This window comes from Balaenoptera physalus (assembly GCF_965194825.1).
Source record: "Balaenoptera physalus genome assembly, chromosome: 19".
Lineage (NCBI taxonomy): Eukaryota > Metazoa > Chordata > Mammalia > Artiodactyla > Balaenopteridae > Balaenoptera > Balaenoptera physalus.
The window spans coordinates 65,812,513-65,833,286 of record NC_138900.1 but is presented as its reverse complement, the minus strand read 5'-3'; the positions used below and the strand labels follow the sequence as shown (position 1 = coordinate 65,833,286).

Genomic DNA, 20,774 nt, shown 5'->3' with positions numbered 1-20,774 from the left:
TGAATGAACGGGCTCCCTTCCACTTGTGTGGCTTCACCACTGCTCTTGGTTGTGAACACGAGGGCCCTTTGGACTTCATCCAGCTCTGTCGAGGCAGCCCCGAGGGTCCTCCCTGAACCGGGGGCAGGGAGGTGGGGTGTGGAGCTCCCATGACTGGCAGGTGGAGAAGAGTCTGTGGTGAGTGGCTCTTCTGTGCCTGTTTCAACCTCCGGGCGGCGGGGAGTGAGGGAGGGGCGGAGGGGCAGGCGGAGCGAGGGTGGCTTACGCGCCCCGCACAGACTCAGAATCGGAACGCGGTCCAGGGTTTCAGCCTTGGAGTCCCCAGAGCTAGTCGCTAGCCATCCTCCTCCCCCTGGAGGATAATGCATTTAAAACTTCTGAGCTGTCTAGACTTGTTATCTGGCCCCTAATTCCTGAGAGCCCAGAGCGGGCAGCAGCGGGACTGTCGAGATAGCAAGAGGGTGAAGTCATTGGTGTAAATCCTGAGGCAGGAAGTCAGTTCCAGGGACGATGGATGAGCGTGGGCCGGTGCCCGCACAGGGGGCAAGATAACGCGTCTAGACTCCGCTGGCCATTTCCTCCTCTTCCTTTAGGTGTCCTATCGGCTGCCCCGTGGCCTTCCTGCTCGCTCTTCCCATGCCTCGCAGGAGACACCCTCTCAGGAAGACCTCACTTCATTTTCGGTGTAGGGGTCTCTCGGTGACTTGGCCTCGCTGGGGGTGGGTGCCTTCCCTAAGCCACGGCGACGGTGGGAAAGGCCAGGCTGACCTCTGTCACTCTGTCATTTCTGAGAGTTCAGTGGGTTAGGGGAAAAATGACGTTTTCTCTCGCCGGTATCCAAAGGTCAATGGAAGGTCATTGGTGGGATCATGGGGAGACAAGTTGATGTCCGACAGACCCAGAGATTTCCACAAGTCCTGGGGAGAAAAGAGCCTGGAGCAAGTCTTATCTAAAAGCCCCTGGGAGCTGTGGAACGCTGCATAAGCTGCATAACCTCCTACTTCCGGAAAGTGTGGCTAATTTCGTTGGCCCCTGTGCATGCTGGGCTATCCTGAACCCTGGAGTTGGGGTTGGGAGTGAGGTCAGAAGGTCATTTGGTTCAGTCCCCTGCCTCCAGGCAGGATTCTCCCAGCAAACAGTCATCGTGTGTGTTCCAACAAGCAGGGACACAAGTGGTAGCTTGGGAAGAAAACAGACCTGCGAGCACCTGCGGAGAATGATGACGTGGTAATCCCCGCCAGCTGTCCAAGTCTGCGAGCCCAGCTAGCGCTTTGGGGTTTGAACAATTGCGCTGAGATCTGTGGGGGACATCTGTGGAGAAGAGCACAGTGTGTCCAGAGATCAGTCACCACTGCTGTGGCAACAACCACACAACATCAATGACAACAATAAAAGCGAAAATGTCTTGAGCACTTGCCATTCGCTAGTTTATGCCGAGTGGCTAGATGTATGCATTTAATCTCTTTAATCATCACATAAGCCTGTCAGCCCACGAGGGCATCCTATTGCATTTATCCAAACTGAGGCTCAGAGAGGAAAGGTATCTGCCCAAGAAGGAGAGGTAGAATTTGGACCCAGTTGGAGCTGACTTCAGAGCCCAGGATTGAACAGCTAAATGCTTCTGCCATGTGAACATACCATGTGTGTTCTGTTCTGTTGGACAGGTGGGGGCGGCTGAGGGTGGCCCAGGTTAATAGACAGGACGGCCAGGAGGCCAGCCCACATCTTTACATCCCAAATCCTCCATTGCTCCACTGGGCCCCTCCTGTCCCACCACGTGCAGTGCCCTCTGGCAAAACCCGTTGCTCTTTTATGACCCATGAGGCATGTGGAGGGGGACTCCCTCCATGAGGGTTTATCTTTCCTACCCTCCTTTAAATGAAGATGGTCCAGCACCTACTGTGCTCCCGGTATAGATGTAAGAGAAAGCTCTGGTGTGTGAAAGGAGGTCAAGATCAGCAACAAGAGTGCTTCTAAAGATGCAGAAGGACCTTGAGTCTCACCCAGCCATGAACAGAGCCTCAGGCTGGAGTTGGACCCCACAAAGGGGGTTGCAGAGACTGTGAGGAGGAAAAAGGAGGACGAGACTGAGAGTGACCGGCAGTCCCAGATGGCCGTGGCGGGGATGCTGCCTGATACCTGAGTCCATGGGAGATGTGATGTTATCATGAAGGCCCTTATCATTAAGTAGGGGCCTGTTAAATAAATAGGTGATGAATGGGCCATTCAAAGGAATAGTATGCAACCATGAAAAGGAGTGCGGGTTCTTTATATAACAATATGGAATGATGACCAAAGTAGTTGAATGAAAAGCAACAAGATTTTGTGTGTGTGTGTGTACACTCACACACGTAAGTATACATACTCATATACTTACATGCACATAACTATATGTTTATATTCCTAAAAGATCTCTAGATATTGGTAGCCCTGGGAAGGTGGCTGTGGGAAATGGTGAGAGGGAGATACCTTTTTATATCTTGAACTTTTGACCATGTGAATATATGACCTTAAAAAGGAATTAAAAAGCTCCCTACTATCCTCTAAACTTGGGTGGCCTCTTGAATAATAAGCAACCCCCTTTGTGCCCAAGGACTCTTGCCCTCTCCCCTGGGTGTCCCAGAGGTAAGCGAGGGGCCCTTCTGTGGGCAGTGAGAGTAAGCCTGGGTAAGGAGTGCTCAGTGCCCGCCTCTTCCCGTCTCGGCTCCCAGGCACTCCCGCCCTGCGCCCCGGGGGGTGCTGCTTGGCTGTGGGCCAAGGATGCCCAAGCACAGAGGGAATTCTGCTGCACTGAGGTCCCAGAACCCCGCAGAAGCCAATGCCCTCAGCCCCGCGAGGGCCCAGGCGGCTTCCTGCAGGCTTAGAAAAGAGTTCTTTTAAGAAGTTTAAATGCCTTCTCCCAGGCAGGGGCCGGAATCCTGAGAGGGCAACACCCAAGGATTTATTGGCCTTCCCAGGGCTCGGGCTTTTTGACGGCCCCATGAGAGAGGCAGGGGGTCAGGGGTTATCTCCGGGTGGGCAGCTGGGGGCTGCCTGGGCCCCCTCCCTCCTGCGGCATCTGCTAGAACCATTAAGGGGTCCCTCCCTAGAAGTGCCCGGCTCGGGTTTCCGACCTCCAAGCTGCCCATACACTGTGCAGACCCCGGGTGGGGCGAAATGGACGTTTTTCGATTAAAATGAAGAGGGACAGTGGGCAAGAGGGACAGATGGGGAGAGGAACAACGGAGAACAGTCCCCCGCGGAGATAAATGTGAGGCCACTGGAACGTGGCGGCTGTGGAGGCCCTGGGAGGGTGAGGGGACATTTGTTCTTGCTGCAGTCAGTCCTAACAAATGGTAGCGTGAGGGCCGTGCGGGAGGCCCTGGGACCCACCCATGAGAAGTCAGAGACGGGACCGCAGGATTTCGAATTTCCGGTTCAGGCTGCTGGAAGGCAGTGCGGTGAGGGTCAGGCGGTCCCCACTGGGGAGCCTTGGAGGAGTTAGGCCATGCTCTGGGCCTCTGTTTTCACATCTGTAAAATGGGACTAATAATAATTCCTCTTTCTTGAGAGTGTCGGTGATTACCTGAGATGCTGCAGGGCAAATGCGTGGCCACAGTAGCAGCCAGTCTCCCTCCCAAGAGCTTTACCCAGGTAGCCCAGGCAGTCCCCACAAGAATGCCATGAGGGGGGGGTCCAGAGAAAGCAATTGAAGCAGAGAACCGAGGACCTCGCCCAAGGTCTCAGAGCTAGTGAGTGGTGGGGTCTGGATTTGAACCCAAGCCCCTGCTGGGTGGTCTTCATCCATCGCCCGACTGCAGCCAGACCTCTTTCCCAGCATGCCACTAACCCAAGCCCCTCGTTTCAGGCCCACGGGATGATGATTTTCCTCAGCCAGCGGGTTCCTGTGTGACTTGAGTGCAGGTAAGCTTTGATTTAATGTCCGTGGTTATTTCTCAGACTCCAGTGAACCTGGAGGATGCCCTTTCTCAAGGCCCAGAGAGGGAGGAATCCATCCTTTCTACAATCCCCAGAGAGATTTATGCTGTTGGCGGGCCGGCCATGCATTATTACATTTCCTTCTCTTTCATTAATCATCCTCCGGCCCTCGTTCCTCCTGACAGCCAGGAGACCCCGCAAGCCCAGGGTCTTGCTGCCGATTAGGACGCGGCTGAGCAGGCCGGCGCTTATCTCTGGGAGAGAGCTCAGCGCTGCCTTGACGGAAGGGCAGCGACTCCTGCATCACCACCCCTCCAGGAAGGAAGCCCGCCCTCCCCAGAAGCCAGGTGCTGACGGGATGGCCCAGCAGGGCTGCTGCAGAAACAAGTGCTGACTCGCGGGCACCTGGTCCACATTCACACTGGGACAACGATAATCACTCCCTTCTTGCTGGCCTTCTTGCCATTTCTTGAGAATTTACAAGGTTGCCGTGCCAAGCGCTTCACTCATTTACCTCGTGTTTAATCGTCTCAACGCCCTCTAAGGGGCACAGAGCTCATCACCCTTCCTGCGCGAGGAAACGCTGGTCCAGGGAGGCGGGAGGGACAGGCCCCCGTCAGCGACTAGTACAGGTAGGGCGCCTGGGGGTCCTGCCCTCCACTGCTTTCCGTCATGACAGGCCACGGGATTCCATTTTCAAGCCTTTTCTTAACAGCCTCATGGAGATATAATTTGCGTCCATACAATTCACCCATGTAACGTGTACAACTGAGTGGTTTTTCGAATATTCACAGATATGTTCAGCCATCCCCCAGTAAATTTTGGGGCAGTTTCATCACCCCCAAAGCATCCCTGCACCCTTCAGCTATCACTCCAGCCCCGTCATTCCCGAGACCTACGACCCCCAAGTCTGCTTCCCATCTCCATTGTGCACAACTGGTTAACAGACAGCTGTGGACTAGATGCTGGCCGTCGCCCCTCGTGTCTCCTCTGTTCTGGTTCCGAGTCACCACTACCTCCCAGGCCCCCTGGGGTGCTTGGCCAGCCCGGGTGGGGTGTGTCTGAGCCCTGGGGGCCACCCTTGCTGGCATTCTGGTTGGAACTGGTGGCATGGCAGGGGGGACCCTGGGATAACCCAGGGAGGGGGCCGCGGCCCTCAGGGAGCTTAAGGCCCCGTGGGGGTGGGGAGGACGGGGGGGTGGGGCAGACAAGGCCCAAGGGTTTGCGACATGGGGCCAGTGGGCAGTGAGGAAGGAGAGGGGACCACAGGCACACAACATACGTTTGAGTTTAAACGTGAGGTTCAGTGGGAGGTGGGGTCCAAGTGAAGGGAGGAGGGAGCAGGGGCCTCAGGAAGGGAAATGGCCAAGGTCAGCGAATAGGGTCCCTCTGGGAACTGCAGAGAACTCACCGTGAAGCCCAGGAAGACCAGTGGCGGGGGCGCAGACAGGAAAGCGGGCAGGAGGCTTGGAGGCAGGACCGGAAGTGCGAGGCCACTGGGGCTCAGAGGGGAAGGGGCTTCCTGTGCGCCCCTCAGTTATAGGACCGTCTTCTCTGTGCTCTGTGCTCTGTGCTCTGAGATCCTACCGCAGAACCCAGGCCTGGGGCTGTCAGGGCCAAGCTGCCTGCCTGGTTTTTCTTGCTAAATCCTGCACCGTAGTTTACATTTGAATGACTCCTTAATACTTACTAATCAGGAGAAGTCCAGATTTTGTCTTCCTTCTCGATGTCAGAAGATCTGAGTCCCTCCTGGCAACCACTGGATCATGTGCCCTTGGTGGACATGTCCCCATGATGCTCCCTCTTGCACCTGACTCCAGGCCGTGGGTTCCTCTTCTCCCACCTGGCCTGCCCCACTCATCCGTGTCACCTCCAGGCCCTGTCCATTAGTTGAAAGTGTTCAGAGTGGACATTTCACCAGGCTCTTGCCAGCAATATGGCGCCTTGATGCAAAATACAAACGTCAGCCCCTCTGGACGGACGGATGGCTCCAAAGTGCCCCCTCTGGGCAGATGGATTCTGAAAAAGTGCGCCTTCCTCGGGGGGCTGATGTGGGGTGCAGGGTGTCGGGCAGGGCTAGCAAGCCTGTGTGTGCAGAGCAGGGCCTTGTCCTCCTCAACAGCCCCTCTCTGATGGGTGGGCAAGCCCAGAAGCCTAACTGAGAAGAGACAGTGCTTATTGAGCTCCTACAGTTTGATACCAGCATGAGGGCCAGGAGATGAGGATGGAGCCGGTTGCCTTCCAGCATTCCAGCGTGGATGCGGAGAGGGAACGCACGCCTCCCCGGCCTCTTGCAGGCTGGATTTCCTGCCTGGCGCTGTGGAGCCAAGAGGGGGTAGGGGTGGGCGGGTCAGGTTCCCTCTGCCCCCTTCCCCCACTGGCTTCCACACCATCCATCAGCCCACGGCTCACCTGTGAAACCCAAGGCTGGGAAACACAGCGCTGTTCCGTTACCAAATCAAGATTTATCGGAACATGACAGGCCTGCAGGGCTTTTATGACGTGCATGGCGCCAATCCCTTCTGTTAACCTGCTTGTCCCTGGTGAGGCGGGGCGTTTTACGACTGCCGACACCCCTCCATCTGCTCCTGAGCTTGTGGCGTTCTGACAGTGAAGACAAAATGTCCAGCTTTGTCCGGCCCCGCGCGCTGGATTATCACTTCGGCACTTGAGAGCTCAGCCCGCTTCCCCCTGGAGCAAGACCCCCGGGCGGGATCTCTGTCCCCTCTCCTTGGCTCTGCCTGGTGTGAGTGAAATTCAGAACGCGCTCTGACAGTCCCGTGAATTATCTGTTTTCCAGCCTGCCTCCCTGGATCTTTCATCTCCATAGCAGAAGCCACGTCAGGGTGTCAAGAGGGGGTTTCTTCTTGTGAAATAATCCGTTGACGTCTCTACAAAGGCCCCCGTGACACCCAAATTGCCCGAGCCTCAAGGAAGAAAGACACGATTTGGGGGCCATTTGGAACCTCTTTAAAAAGGAGGACAGGGCCTCCCGGGGGCTGCCTCCTGACGAATTACCATTCCAGCCAGGTGGGAGGGTGTCCAGGCCCGGGACACTGGGCCAGCGCTTCAACGATCTGGTTGAAGAGTTAAGCCATGTTTACACTGAATGGAACCCATTAGGAAGTTGGAAGCTCGTGGATGCGCCGTGCGTCCTCCTTGTCCAGTGCACCCCTGCTCGTGTCCCTCCAGAGCGAGGACGCGGAAGGGCTTTTCCCTACTAAGTGACAGCACCTGCTCTCCGTTTACCTGATGCACTGCTCACTCTTGCTCAGCCGGGGACCTGGCTGTGGAACTGGGAAGCTGACAGACGTTTGCTGTTCAGAAGGGGAGGTTGAAAAGGGCTTCTCATGGGTGGGTGCAAAGGGCGCCCCCCCACCCCTCTCCCGCCAAAACTCTCCTCCCACTGAGGAGGGTCCCACCGGAGGGTGGTGCCGGCCTCTGTGTGCCCGGGGCCTGGGCTGGCTGTTTCCGGAAGCCTATGGAGAAGACACTGTGATTCCAGGGTTTCTGACGAGGCCATTATGTCACTAACTCAACAGCGAAGTGAAGCTGTTCAGGGCAGGGCTGGGGCAGGAGCCTGACTGATGCCAAACTCACGTTCCCAGGTGGAAACAGTTCTGGCTGCTGACAACCAGGTCTTACTCAAGTGCCCTGGCCTCGTTCACAGCATCTGTACGTCGGATTAATGACATCTGCCTTACAAGGTTTTAGGTCTAAATGCGAGTTGACAGCTAAATGTACTAGTATGCAGTAGGCACTCAACAGTTGTTCACGGACTGCCATGTGCTGTGAGCCCTGGAGTCACGGAAACCTAGGTCTGAACCCCCAGGTTGGCCTTCAACAGCTGGTGACCCCTGGCAGGCCACGGGACCCCTCTGAGCCTCAGGTTTTGTGTCTGTAACGGCGCCCAGGTCACGGGGCAGCTTGGAGGCCACGCAAGACTGTGGGCAAAGCACTTAGCGAGGCGTGCAGTGAGCGATCAGTAAGCACTCGAGACACTTGCCCCGATGATGGCGAGGACCGCCGTCACTGCTGCTCTTTCATAGACCTCACCTGGAAAATACGTCCTGGGCCCTAAAGAGCTACGTAAGGCCCTGTGCGGGCCTCCCCTGGGCCTGGCTGCCTCCATCCTGGGATTTGAAGGTGCTCCTGTGTCCCAGGCCCTAACGGGGCCTGCTTACACCAGGGCCGCAGCCTGCAGCTGGGGAGGGACCAGCCAGCTGAGCAGCTGGGGAGGTGGCCCTGTTTGTTGGCCTTGGATGGCCTGATTGTTTTTATTTGCAAATGAAAAGTAAGAAACACTCGCCCAGGCCAGAGCAGCATAATTTCATCCTCAGTGTCTCCTCCGGCCTCCCTATTGGGAGGCCCGCAGGACATGGATGCCTGAAGCAGTTCAAATAACTGAACCTGCCGTGACCTGGGCTGAAATCGAGAGAGGGTCTGCTGGGGTGGCTGCCGAGAGGCATCGGGCGCCGTCTACACCAGGAGCTTCTCAGCAAGCCTCTGCAGCTTGGGAGAGAACAGAGATCTGGTGGGGTTAACTTCACCCCGCCGGTCCCCCCGGCAGGAATGGTGTGTGGACAGACTCCCACAGAGGGACACCTGTGCATGGCAGGGATGATCTTAGCTCACCTGCGTTGAGTGCCACCTGTATACCCACCCCTACTCCATGCCCTTCGTAGAAGGAGGTATTATTAGCAGTATGATCGGGGGAAGGCAAAACGGTACAGACCTTTGGAGGACAGTCTGGCAGTTCCTTCCAAAGCTAAATATACTCTTACCACACGATCCAGCAATCGTGCTCCTTGGTATTTCTCCAAAGGATTGAAAACACGTTCACACAAAAACCTGCACATGGATGTTTATAGTGGCTTTTTTCATAATCACCAAAACTTGGAAGCGGCCGAGATGCCCTTAGGTAGGTGAGTGGATAAATAAACTGTGGCACATCCAGACAGTGGGATATTATTCAGCACTAGATAGAAATGAGCTCTCAAGGCCTGAAAAGCCGCGGAGGAACCTTAAATGCTAAAGCGTGGAGCAGCACTTAGCATATTGCTAAGGGAAAGAGGCCTGTCTGAAAAGGCTACGTGCTGCGCAGTTCCAGCTACCAGCTGCCCTCCTGGGGGTCTGGCCTGCGGATTCTGGACTTGTCTGGCCAGCCCCACTCTCACTAAACCAACTCTTGAGCTAAATCTCTTCTTATCTGTCTCCCTCTGGTTCTGTTTCTCTGGTTTGGCACAGACTGACATAATTGCACCACGGCTGTGTCACCTAGGGCGACTTGTCTAACGTCTCTGCCTCAGTTTCCTCATCTGTAACATGGGGCTATTAAGAGTGCCCACCTCCTTAGATGGGGGCTAAGTTACCCCATGGCAGGCACTGAGACTGGCTGGCACAGAGCAGGTATAACTAGTAACTCCTGCTTTGCTGAGGAAGAAACGGAAGCCCAGGAAAGTTCTATCACTCGCTTGGGGCGTCACAGCGCAGATGTGGCAGAGCCAGCGTGGAATGCGACACCTGTGGCCCCAACCATGCTAACGCCACCTCCACTCACAGGGAGTTCTGATGGCATTTGTGTGTGGAAGGGTTTGAATGGCCTGTATATTCTGTGCTTTCTGCAAAAGAACTGAGCTTCACAAGGGTTAGAGCATTAAGTAGTCATGACAGCCCTTCGGAGGCAGGGAAGGTGGCCGGTCCATCACATGGCCACCACGTGGCCAGGCCAGGAGACGGAGGTTGGAGAAGCCCAGCCACGCTGGCCACCTCCGTGCCCAAACATCGCCCAGGATCCGGCGTCCGTGGCCTCCAGTGGGTGCACTGTCTTCCCGGGGGCCGCCGAGAGCTTCCCATGAGTTTTTATTAGAAACAATTGGAGGATCCAGCTACCCCCCAGACGTTTCGAGTTGCACATTTTCCACATTCCTCCTCGACCTGGCACGGCCGGGACACTGTCATTTAAAAAAATAATAATAAATCTGGTATTTGAAATTAAAAAAAATCACAGCCTTCCTTTCTTTGACTCATTTCCTGTGGTGTTTCCCTGGCCTAATCGAAACCTGACAGGCTTCGTGGCAAAGGAAGCCAGACCCCCCTGCACCGGGGCAAAGTTCAGCGTGGAGAATGGTGTTTTTGTTCAGGGGAGTGGGAAGAGGTGATGGCGAGGGGGCTTCCCCTACCGAAACCAAAAAGCAAAGCAAAGGACCGAAAGGAAAACATCCTCCTACGTGGCATTCAACTCAGCCCTCAGAGTCGGGATTGAGATTTGAGCCGCAGTGCCAGGAGGGGGGCATCTGTGCCTGGTCTGCTCCCCAGTGCTCCTCTTGGGCTTACAGGGACCACTGAAGCCCTTGGGGCCTCAGGATCCCTCCTACCAGGAGTGGACACGAGCTGTGTTCTCGCCCCCTCCCCGGCACCCACGGAGCTGGGTGAGAGCAGGAGGCTCCGGGCAGCGACATGGAGCCCAGAGTGCTGGGGGAGTAAGCGCTGTGGGGCACCCGACACGCCGGAGCGGGTAAGCTGGCAGCGCCTGCTTTGTTGGCGTTTTTACGCCAACGCTGACCACCATCGCTGGCTTGTATGGAGAGTTCATTGTGCTGCTCACCTTGCAGGCTTTACCTCATTTTGTCCCCAGACAACCTTAGAAGGTGGAAGACATGACGGCTGCTGCCACTCTATGGAGGTTTGGGGAAGCGGAGCATCTGAAATGTCACCCAGCCGTGAAGGAAGCCACATGACCAGGCTGGCGCTTCGAGCCGCCGTGCTCTGCTCATTTCAGGGGGCAGCCGGCAGAAGGAGGGAGGCTCACACACAAGTCACCTGGAAGGCTCGGCAAGTGTTGACAAATAGGCATTAAGGAGCCTTTGAGAAGAAAGAAGACGTAGCCTTAAACCCACAGGGCTAAAGGGTTAAAAACAGCCGTGGATGCCCTGTTATAAGCAGCATGATCATTAGACACCTTGGAAAACCGGGTGGCAGTACCTTCGAAACTAAACATCCACCTATTCTATGACCCAACATATACACCCGAGAGAAATGAATCTATACATCCACCAAAGACACATGTGGACCAAGAACACACATAGTAGCTTTATTCATAATAACCCCAAGTGAGAAAATACCAAATGTGCATCAGTTACAGAATGGATAAATATATTGCGGTACATTCACAGAAGGGATTACATTCACAGCAATAGAAAAGAACAGAACTCCTCTGCACACACGCGAATGACTCTCACAAGCTAACAATGAGTGAAGGAGGTCCTACCACAAGAGTACGCACCATGGGGTTCTGCTCATGTGAAGTTAGAGAGCGGGCAACACTGATGGTACCCATGGTGATGGGGGTGCCCTTGGAGATGTTGATTGGGAAGAGGTACGGGAGAGCCTTCTGGTATACTGGAAATACTCCCTATCTTGATCTGGGTGGTAGCTACACCAGGGTTTACATATTTAAAAATTCACTAAGCTGTTGGGCGCTTTACTATGTATTTATAACACTTCAGTTAAAATTAAGGAAAAAGCACAGGAATCGTCCTCAACCTGCTTGCAGCCTGGTTTGGGTGATTGGTTCACGCCAGGGCGTGCAGAGAAGGGATGAACCAGTAGGGACTGGGGTGGTGGGGCAGAAAGGGGACATTGAAGCCTGAGTCAGACAGATTTAGAGTCTCTTTCAGACCCTCGTTGAGGGTTATCTCTACCTTCATATATTGTTTTCAAGGTCCATGTCGATGTGTGTGCACATACATGAATCTCTCTCTCTGTATGTGTGTGTCTGATTTGAGCTTTTACGTACCTGCACCAAATACAAAAAGTTTAAACGAACAGTTTCTTTGGCGTTGTTACCACCCATGGTCTAAGTACACCAGGCAATTATTCAATGGTTCTTGTTTTTCCTAAACACCTAAACCTCCGGTTTGGCCTCTGACCCTGTCCATGTGTATTTAGGCAGAGGACAGAAGAGTGAACTCCCACCTGGCTCGGGGTGGGGGTTTGTGAAGGCAGCCACGGGATGCTGTCACTTTGACAGTCACACTGCAGTTGTCACACATGTGACAACCCTTTGTAAGGGTCCTGAGCATACCACCCCCCAGAAGTCCCTCTTCCCAGTTAGCTATCTCAGGAGCCCTTTACAAAATAATAAAACGAAATATTGCCCCAGAGGAGCGTGTGTTGTGGATTGATTACTCGCCAGGCTTGGGATGATCGGTCCCTAACTATTGAGAGCAAGGCAGACAGGAAATGGAACGCTACCAAGTGTGGGGATATTGGATAAAATAATAACGGAAGATGGCTCCTATACTCTCTCTTGCTAAATTCAGGTTCTGTGCATGTCTAAACCTAGGATTGATTCTTGAGTGAAGATGGTCATTATTGGAGAGTCTGCAGCAAGCTCATGTCATCTCATTTGTGCTACAAGAAAAAATGACTCCACTAAATCGAATGATCTGGTTAACAGAGAGTTACCACATAGAACCTACATGTATAACTGGTGTTCAAAGAACTCATTCATATCAAAGCTTTTCAAATCAACAGACATTTAGGGAGAAACTGCTATGTTCCATGTTCTGTCTTTAGCACTGTTGGTCACGAATGAAAATGACCCAGTCGTGCCCTCAAGGAGCTCTTGGTTGTATATCTCAGCGACACTGTCTTTCTGCCCAGAAAGGAGCAGTGGCCAACTGACAGAGCAGTGGGGGGGTTGGCCATTCTTCTGAGTCATGACTGTGAATGCCAATCCCTTTATACTATATATGCCCAGAACCAGTAAGGAAGCTCCGATGGCTGGAAGGTAACAAGTTCACACACATAAACTTGTGAGTGGATGCCATGCTGGTGGGTGGGTATCAGTGAAGAGGCTGGATTTCATATACATAATTCAAGGAGCGTGTTAGAGACAAGGTGGTTGCTTATTCCTTTGTGCCCTACGTGTACCTCCGGTCCACCAGAATTACGGCAACTGTAGAATTGTATTACATTTATTGATATGCATGACTATTCAACCGAATGATGAAGCTCTTGAAAGCCATGACCATGGCTTAATCAGCTCTGGAACCCCAGGCCTGACACCTAGGGGGTGCTTACTAAATATTTATTGAAAGAGTTAACGGATGAGTGAGGCTGAGAGATTGAATGTGCCCTTGGGGAGATTAGCATTTCCAAGATTTACTTTCTCATTTAGAAAAGGAGACAGTGATGGCACCAGCTCACCATTGTGGGGTCATTGGGAGGGCCAGGTGAGATGATGCAGGTGGCTGACAGTGACGATGACAGCGGCACTGGAGGAGGAGGATGGGAGGGAGAGGGACTGGAGCAAAGGCGTTTGCTTTGCTGATCGTCACTAACAAGTCAGCATTAAGGTTGGAATTTGTTGTCCAGTCCTGGCTTGAGAGAACTTTCTCTAGAAGCAGAAGACAAATGAGGGACCCAGGCCCCCGCCTTGGAACTCCATGTGAACTCCCCTTCGTGGGCTGAGGTCAAACTCTGGGCAGTGGATTGGCTCATTAAACAAATGACCTAATTTAGTACTTAAGACACCCAAAATTTACTAGGCTAATTTGTCAAGTCATCCAGAACAACCAAACCACAAACGGTTGGCCTCATAGGTTTTAATGGAATTATAGACAAAATTCAGATTGACTACTCAATAAAAGTTTCCGTGAAAGCAGGACTGACAGTTTAGTCTACGGAACACTGAGGAGACTTTTATGGGCCAGTGTAAATCTTTTGACGGACTCTTTCATCTCGTCCTTTCCATTTTTACCGCCTCTGAAGGAGAATGGTTTATGGAACTGGGGGGCAGGAAGCAGGAAGTAGGAAACAGGAAGTAGAAAAGTTCTATTTTGGACGTGGCAGCTGATAAGCAGGTTAAGACTTGGTACCCTGGGTGAGCTGCTAGTGGTGGGACTGAAAGAATGAAGCGCGTTTGTCCATCACCCAGCATCAAAGGTTATCTACAGAGATATGAAAACATTGACTAAAGTATGGTTGGCACAGAAATCTGTTCTTTTCATTGTCTTAAAATCCGAACCTCTGTAATTACACCTCTTTCTACAACTGAGGCAACGTCTGTCCTTTTTCGGCAGAACCACCAGAGAGGACTTGGACAGACCTTCTCCGTTCTGCTGTTCCCGGAAGGACAATGGAAGCGGTTACTAACAGCCGTATTCTTGGGGGTGCTTTCGTCCCTCACATCATCCGGACAGCTGTCTATTTACACGGTGAGCTATTTGCAAAGCTTCCAATTTAAAGATCCATCTGGTTCTTACATCAAGCTGAGCCACGATCTTAAGGCGCAAACCCAAACACACCAGGGAGATGCGAAAATTTAGGAACGAGCGTGTTTATATTGTATTTGCATTAATGCTTCCTAGAGTTTATTTTCAAAGTGAAGAAAGAACAATGCATAGTAGGCTATTAAACCCAAACATAATCAGTTTAAAGTTAGGGGCGTGCTCCTAAGAATATTTTTCTCCTGTTTTGAAGGGTCCACTTGAGGAGGGAGTCGGGGGGGTTGGGAAGGCGGACAGGGGCGGAGGAGGGGCTGTTGTGAATTCTCCGCAGGGCTGGGCCTCCCCTGCGGGCCACTGCTGTTTGTCATATGGAATGGATTAGGCCTTCTCTCTCACACTGTCAACTTGGGTGTTCTGTGCACAGCCTGTTTTTGCTGGGGTCTTGGTTTTGCTTTTTATAACGGCAGGAAGTGCCCCTCTCGGACCACATGTGAAATCGTGTGGGAACGGTTGGGAGGGGGTGGGGGAACAGAGAGGAGGGTGAGTGGGGTGTGCAGATGAAAAAGCCTCCCCTGAAATATACGGCAGTGGGGGGAGCAGGGAAGGGGGAGATGCGCCCTGGCCAATTTAACTTTATGGGGCCTGGTTGGCAGGAGGATGAGGAGGTGGAGGCTTCCTTGATGAAACCCTCCTGTCCCTAATAGATCTGCCCCTAATATTTTACAATACCGCACAGAATCGTGGAGGGACCATTAAAGCATGAGGGATTGCAGCTGCTGTTTAATTTGTTCTAAATTTCCTGCCGGCCTCACCAGACGTGTACAGGAAATGGGCGGTAAATGTTTAATAGGTCATACCTAACCAGACAATTAACAGGTGCTGTCATTTAGAAAATCCCAACCTGTGTATGTGCATATCCAGAGCCGAATCAAGCCCCCTGGGTTTTGTTTTTCCTTCTGCACAAAGGCTTGCTGTGATGTTATGCGGAGGGACCCACAGGGACCTTCGTAGAAAACAACTTGACAGTGGTGGTGCCCCCTCGGTTTCACCTGTGGCCAACCCTGCCCTTCTGCATCCCAGGACGCTGCCCGTGGAGCCTGAGCCTGGGGCTGACCCAGCAAGGGGAGGCCCGCAGCCGGGAGCTCTGGCTTCATGAAGAAGCTGCTTCCCCATCTGCAGCTCCTTCACCACCTGCTCCCTTGGCAGGGGGAGGGCCAGACAGAAGCAAAGAGGGGGCGAGGCCCTACTCTGGCACCAACATCTCAGACAGGACCAGGGGGGCCAGTCGAGCTTGAAATAGGGCGTGTGTGTGCGTGCACGTGCGTGTTATACCTGAGCGGGGGTTGAGGAGGGTGTCTGAAGCGCCCCAGGTTTGTCTCATGATGGGTCCTTGCATCTCCCCCTTAATTCCTGGACCGGTTAGTTCCCCGCAGACCTTTCCCAGATCCGCCCTCCAAACAATATCACAGAGGGGAAACTGAGGCACGGCGGACTCAGACCTTGCCTGGGGCCACAAAACTAGCTGGTGGTGGAGCTGGGATTTGAACCCAGAAATCTGCGTCCAGAGCCCCACGTTTGACTATGTCATCAAAGGACAAACTGGAAGATAAAACACTGTGACCCCCACACCCAACAGCAACCTGTTAAGATTTTCAGACAGTTTCTCTTGAGCTTTCCTCTATGGAATATTTTTTCTCAAAAAATCAGTAATGCTCTCTAGGTAGTTTTGCAACCTTGTACTTATAATTACTATCATAGGGTGATGACTTCCTGTGGCTGACATGCAAAAATATGGTTCTCAAATATTCCATCTAATAGATATGCCTTAAATGACTCAATCAAGCCCTTTTTGTGACTAGGCTATTCCTAATTTTTCTTATTTATAGACCAGGCCAGATGGCACATCCTTGTACTTATCTGTGATTATTTTAACGGTTTTCGAATTGGAGCAAAGGTAGCTTACAAATACAAAGTTCTCGAGTCACTGGGGAGGCTGGCGTGTGGAGAAGGGGGAAGAACCGAGGAGTCACCCCCTTGGGGCCTGATGGAGAAGGGGCGGGCCTCCTCTGTGGCCTGGCGGATCGGGCAGAGAGGGCTTGGGCTTGGATTGCGGTCATCTTTACCAGCGTGATCGGTTCTGTTCCGGGGCAGTTCCATCGACATGACGAATATTCTCAGACGTGCGGACTGGCCTAAACAGGATGCCAGGGGCTGCAGAGAGCCTGGGGTGAGAGCAGCATGGACTGGGGGTCTGGGCGGTCAGGCCGGGTTAAGTGGTGCCTCGTTCGTCTGTTCCCGATCCGCTGGACTCCTCCGAAGAGCGTGTTTGCTCCTGTGGGTAAAAGATGAGTCAGGCCCAGCTTCTGGCCGCAGGAGTCAGTCACCCAGCCCCTGGCTGCTCAAGGTGTGGTCCCCGGTCCAGCCTCAGCGTCACCAAGCCCTTGTTAGAAGTGTAAGGCTCAGGCCTCACAGGATCAGAACTGCATTTTAACAGGAGCCCAGGGAGTCATGTTACGTGAAGCTCTTGGAGAGCTCACGCACATGTTGTCCCTGAGACCTTAAGTCACATCTGTGGATCCCTCTCTACCTCCTATAAAACAGCACAAAGGCAGGGTAGAGAACGACCCCGTACACAGTGCTACAGCTGCGTCCCTCACGGAACTCGGTCAGCCTTGAGGGCAGGCGGCTTCCTCTCAGCGGCCACTCCCTGCTGTCCCCGTCCCCAGGGTCTTGCACGTAGAAAGCCCCTCAGTAGACGTGTGTGGCAATAAACTCAGCCCGAGAGGGAAACAGCGATAGTTTGTTCTCCCACAAAAGAATCTGCAAAGAACTTAGGCTCTCACGCCCCCCCTTTTCAACCCACTTCAGGTGTCATGAAAACTCAAGGCATTTAGGCAAAGACTCCTGACAGAGGGACCAGCCCTCGTGAGGTTCTCAGAAGGCCTGACCACTCCTGACGTGTCCATGCCACCTTGGTGTTTATTGCCGAGCTTTGACAATGAGAGGTGCCCTCACGTTCCTTGGTGTGATGGGTGTTTAAAAGTCAGAGCTAGAAGTGAGGTGACCAAGCACTGGGTGTGCCTGGGACTGCCAGGTTTCCTGAGACGAGGGACTTTCAGTGATGAGACCAGGAGAGTCCCGAGTACACGGGATTCCGGTCACCTCACCCTAGCTGGAAGGTGTCTTCAGAGTCCCCTGTGCGATGCACTTATCTTACAGAGAAACGTACTGAAGCCTGAAGGTGCCCTGGGACTCCTCAAGCTTCCAGAGTTGGCTAGAGGTTGCCTTGAACGCACCCCCCCAGGTCTCCTGGTCCCCAGGCACCGAGCCTTGAAAAGTCCATGCGGGTGTCTGGATGGAAATTGTTGCACTGGCTGCCAGGCGACCCTCAGCTCCCACCCTCCCTGCTATTACCTGCGTGAAGTTCATGTCTAATGGGTTTCAAAAGACGGTTTGAAGACAACATCTGAAACGTCTTCTAATAGTCCATGACTAATGGGCTGGACTTGGCTGTCCAATAAATTGTCTGCTCTATGGAGCAGCTACAGTGATGGGCCTCAGACACCCTTATCAGCACTTGGTGCTCATGTAAACTGACTCTCATGAATGACAGGATGAGAACGGTGACGCTGTGCAGGCCTCTGCCTGCAGTCCTCCTCACGCCGTGAAGCACAGCTGCTAATAGCGGCGCAGACTGCGGACGTGAAGACGGGTGGCAGGTTGCACAGACATGCCTAACTTCAAACAGTTGATGTCGGTTGTCATTTCGGTCAGAAGGCTCCTTCTGCTATGCTTGGCCACGACAGAACAGGCCTTGTGGGGCTGGCGTGCAGCTCGGGGCGCAGTGACGTCCCTGCCGGAGAGATTTTAATTTTCTGAAGCAGAGGGTGTAAGTGGTGGGTTGGGGGCTGAATCAGTCAGTAGATGTATTTACATTTTAAAAAATGGCTTCGTAACGCTTAAAAACAGAATATTTTATTTAAAAACCTAGATCTCCGGCTTCTCTTGACAAATTGGAAGGCCCAGCTGCAGTTGGATATGGCAGCAGCTGGCTGGGTGTGGGCGCGGGCATCCCCTCTGGACGAGGCTGTGCTTCTCAGTGTGTTCCAGTCCCCAGCGCTCCCTGCCGCCTTGCGCCTGGCCCAGACTCTGGTAATTTAAAGCACATGCCTGGCTGCTGTAGGCATTTGAATCTGTGATCCTGTTTCAGAGTCTCTCATTTTATTCTTTAAACAGCCTGGAAAGGAGAAAAGAGATGGGTTGCAAGGGCACGAGGAATGTAGAAAGGAGTCCTGACTGGCGGTCAAGCATTCTGGGTCTGTGCCCGGGCTCCGCTGACCCGGCCCAGAGACTGTTGATCCGTCTGACGCTCGTGTAAGTGGGAGGGCTGCTGGAGCCACCTCAGGACTCCGTCCAGTACTGTCCCTCCTTCTCTGCTGTGGAGTTTGGAGCTTTTGTCCCCCGCCTCCCTCCCGGACTGGGGAAGTTCAAGCCAATGCAAAATGACAGAAGAAAAACTGACTTGAGGGCTTCTGGATCTGGTGGCACCTAGGACTCAGAACAAGCCCCCAAGCCTTTCCGGGCCTCGGTTTGCAAAGCAAGAGTGTTGGGAGCAGGTGATCCCTGAGGATGCTTTTCTCTCTGACACTCTGAGAATCTGAAGTCCCCGGAGATGCCTGTCCCACCGTCCAGGTGGTGTGGCGAGTGTGCAGAGACCATGAAGGAGAGGTGTGGTCCCAAGGCTGCGGGAAGAGACGGAGGGTTCAACCTGGAACACGGTGTGGAGGGCGGGAAGGGGAGCTGCAGTGTTCTCACCAGGTTTTCAGCTCAGCCCCCTTGCCTCCTAGCTGGGTGACCTCGGGCAAGGTTTTTCACCTTTCTGGTGTCCAGTCTCTTTATCTGTCAAATGGGGATAACGATGCCAATCTTGGAAGCGTTCTTGTCGAAAGATGTTAAGGACTGATAGCCCAGCATTGGCACTGATAAAATAGCGGTCGTCACCATGGTGAATAGGAGGTCCCTCGCTGCAGCAGAATTCTAATTCCATCCCAGGGACCTGGGTGTGCTGGATGGTCGTGTAATAACTAGCCAGACCAGGAAACCCCACACGGACCCTACGGGTTATAGGTAGTTGATGGGAAAGAGCCATTGCTCACACAAATCCCAGCCTTGGGCTCAGAACAGTCTGGTCACCTCTGCTCAACAAGAATTCCCTGCAGACCTACTATGAGCCAGCACCGAGTGGTCAGAGGGGCCTGCATGGTCACACTCTTCAGAAAATGAACCCTTATTCTGGGGTCCATCTGCATTCTTGTTCTGAGAATGTCAGAACCTTGAGGGAGAAAGAATAATAAAGGGAAAGAAAAAGAAAGGAAGGAGGGAAGGGAGGGAGGGAGGGGGAAGAGGTGGTTACGTGGGCAGGTTAATGCCCAATGAGCCGTCCTCTCTGTGAAGGAGGAGATTAGACAGTCGGCCAGGAGGGAGGACACTTGGAGCTGGATGTAAAGCACGTACGTTGAAGGATTGAAAAGGAAGCCATCTAGGGGCTGAGTGTGTTTGCTGAGCTGCGCTGGTTTGGAAACGCGGGAGGAGGCTGAGGAAGGAGTCATAAGTGATGGTCAGAGTTTCTGAGCAGGAAGAGGAAGGCTGGTGCTGACATTAACCAGCGTGGGGGGCAGTAAGCTCTGGTTGGTGAGGGGCGAGGGGGTGTGTGAAGCTCGGGGTGTCGGCCAGAGATCCAGCTTGAGAATACCATCAGGTTTCCTTTGGAAACCTCAGTTGACTTGGATTTACATTAAAAGACCTCACCCTCTTTGGATGGAGTGAAGTCACCATTTAATTCAGAGTAGGCGTTCAACAAGGATCTGCTGTGTAGTGAGTCAAGATGAAGTCTAGCAGAGCAAACTGACCCACGGCCGGGCCAATGTGACAATGTTACCACATCCATCCCTCAGTGCCGCGTCTGGAATAGATGCTGAAGGCTAGCACCAGACTGGCCACGTAAATATCGCTGGGTGCCAGGAGTAAAAGCTGGATTCAGGTTCTGGAAGCATGTTTTAATAAAGGCATCAGAAGTGTGGGGATTTAACGTAGAGATCAGGGTCAAAAGAGGGGGGCGCGATGTCTCCTGTGCGGGGAGTAGCTCCCTGTTTTGCATTTGCAGGAATGACGTTTATTGGGGAACCATGGTGGGAATAAGATACTCACATCTGCCTTCACGTTAAATCATCTGGGGAGCTTTTCAAACTAGGGTGTATACCTTGGATTGTAAGTAATTGCAGTCCTTATGTTGTCATTGTTGGTTTGCTGGTCTGTATCTATCACACTCTCAATTCTGTCTTATCCTCTGTGTCTCTCAGGCTGGACTAGGGTCTAGCCCCGAGGAGGCCTTGGCACATTTACTGAGCGTGTGAATGAGTGAATGATGGACCCTATCCCCAGCTAGGTCTTACCTGGGAAGTAGTTCAGGAAAAGACAAGCAGAAGAGAAGACTCCCCTTCCAGCCCTGGTTCTGCCATTTTCCGGCCGCCTGCTTTGGGAACCAGCCATTGACAGCTCCGGGCCCAGTTCTCGGGGCCCAGTTCACTCTGGCTGCGCTTGCTTCCCCGCAGCAGCTGCTGC

General features: G+C 53.2%; 2 protein-coding genes across 14 annotated transcripts in view; both read left to right on the top strand.

Moving 5' to 3' along the window:
* Positions 1–20,774, top strand: part of MTHFSD (methenyltetrahydrofolate synthetase domain containing) — a 305,628-nt gene that overhangs the window by 25,380 nt on the left and 259,474 nt on the right. The gene's annotated exons all lie outside the window — the stretch shown is intronic.
* The window catches only part of LOC309648402 (uncharacterized protein C16orf95 homolog), a 487,317-nt gene that overhangs the window by 288,939 nt on the left and 177,604 nt on the right, over positions 1–20,774 (top strand). For 12 of the 13 annotated variants that reach the window (XM_082436948.1, XM_082436942.1, XM_082436947.1 and 9 more), the window contains 2 exons: positions 3,848–3,903; positions 14,007–14,141. The gene's annotated coding sequence lies outside the window, so the exon portion shown is untranslated. Of the gene's footprint in view, positions 1–3,847; positions 3,904–6,718; positions 12,557–14,006; positions 14,142–20,774 lie in introns of those variants that run through there. The other variant, XM_082436945.1, reaches the window with a different exon arrangement.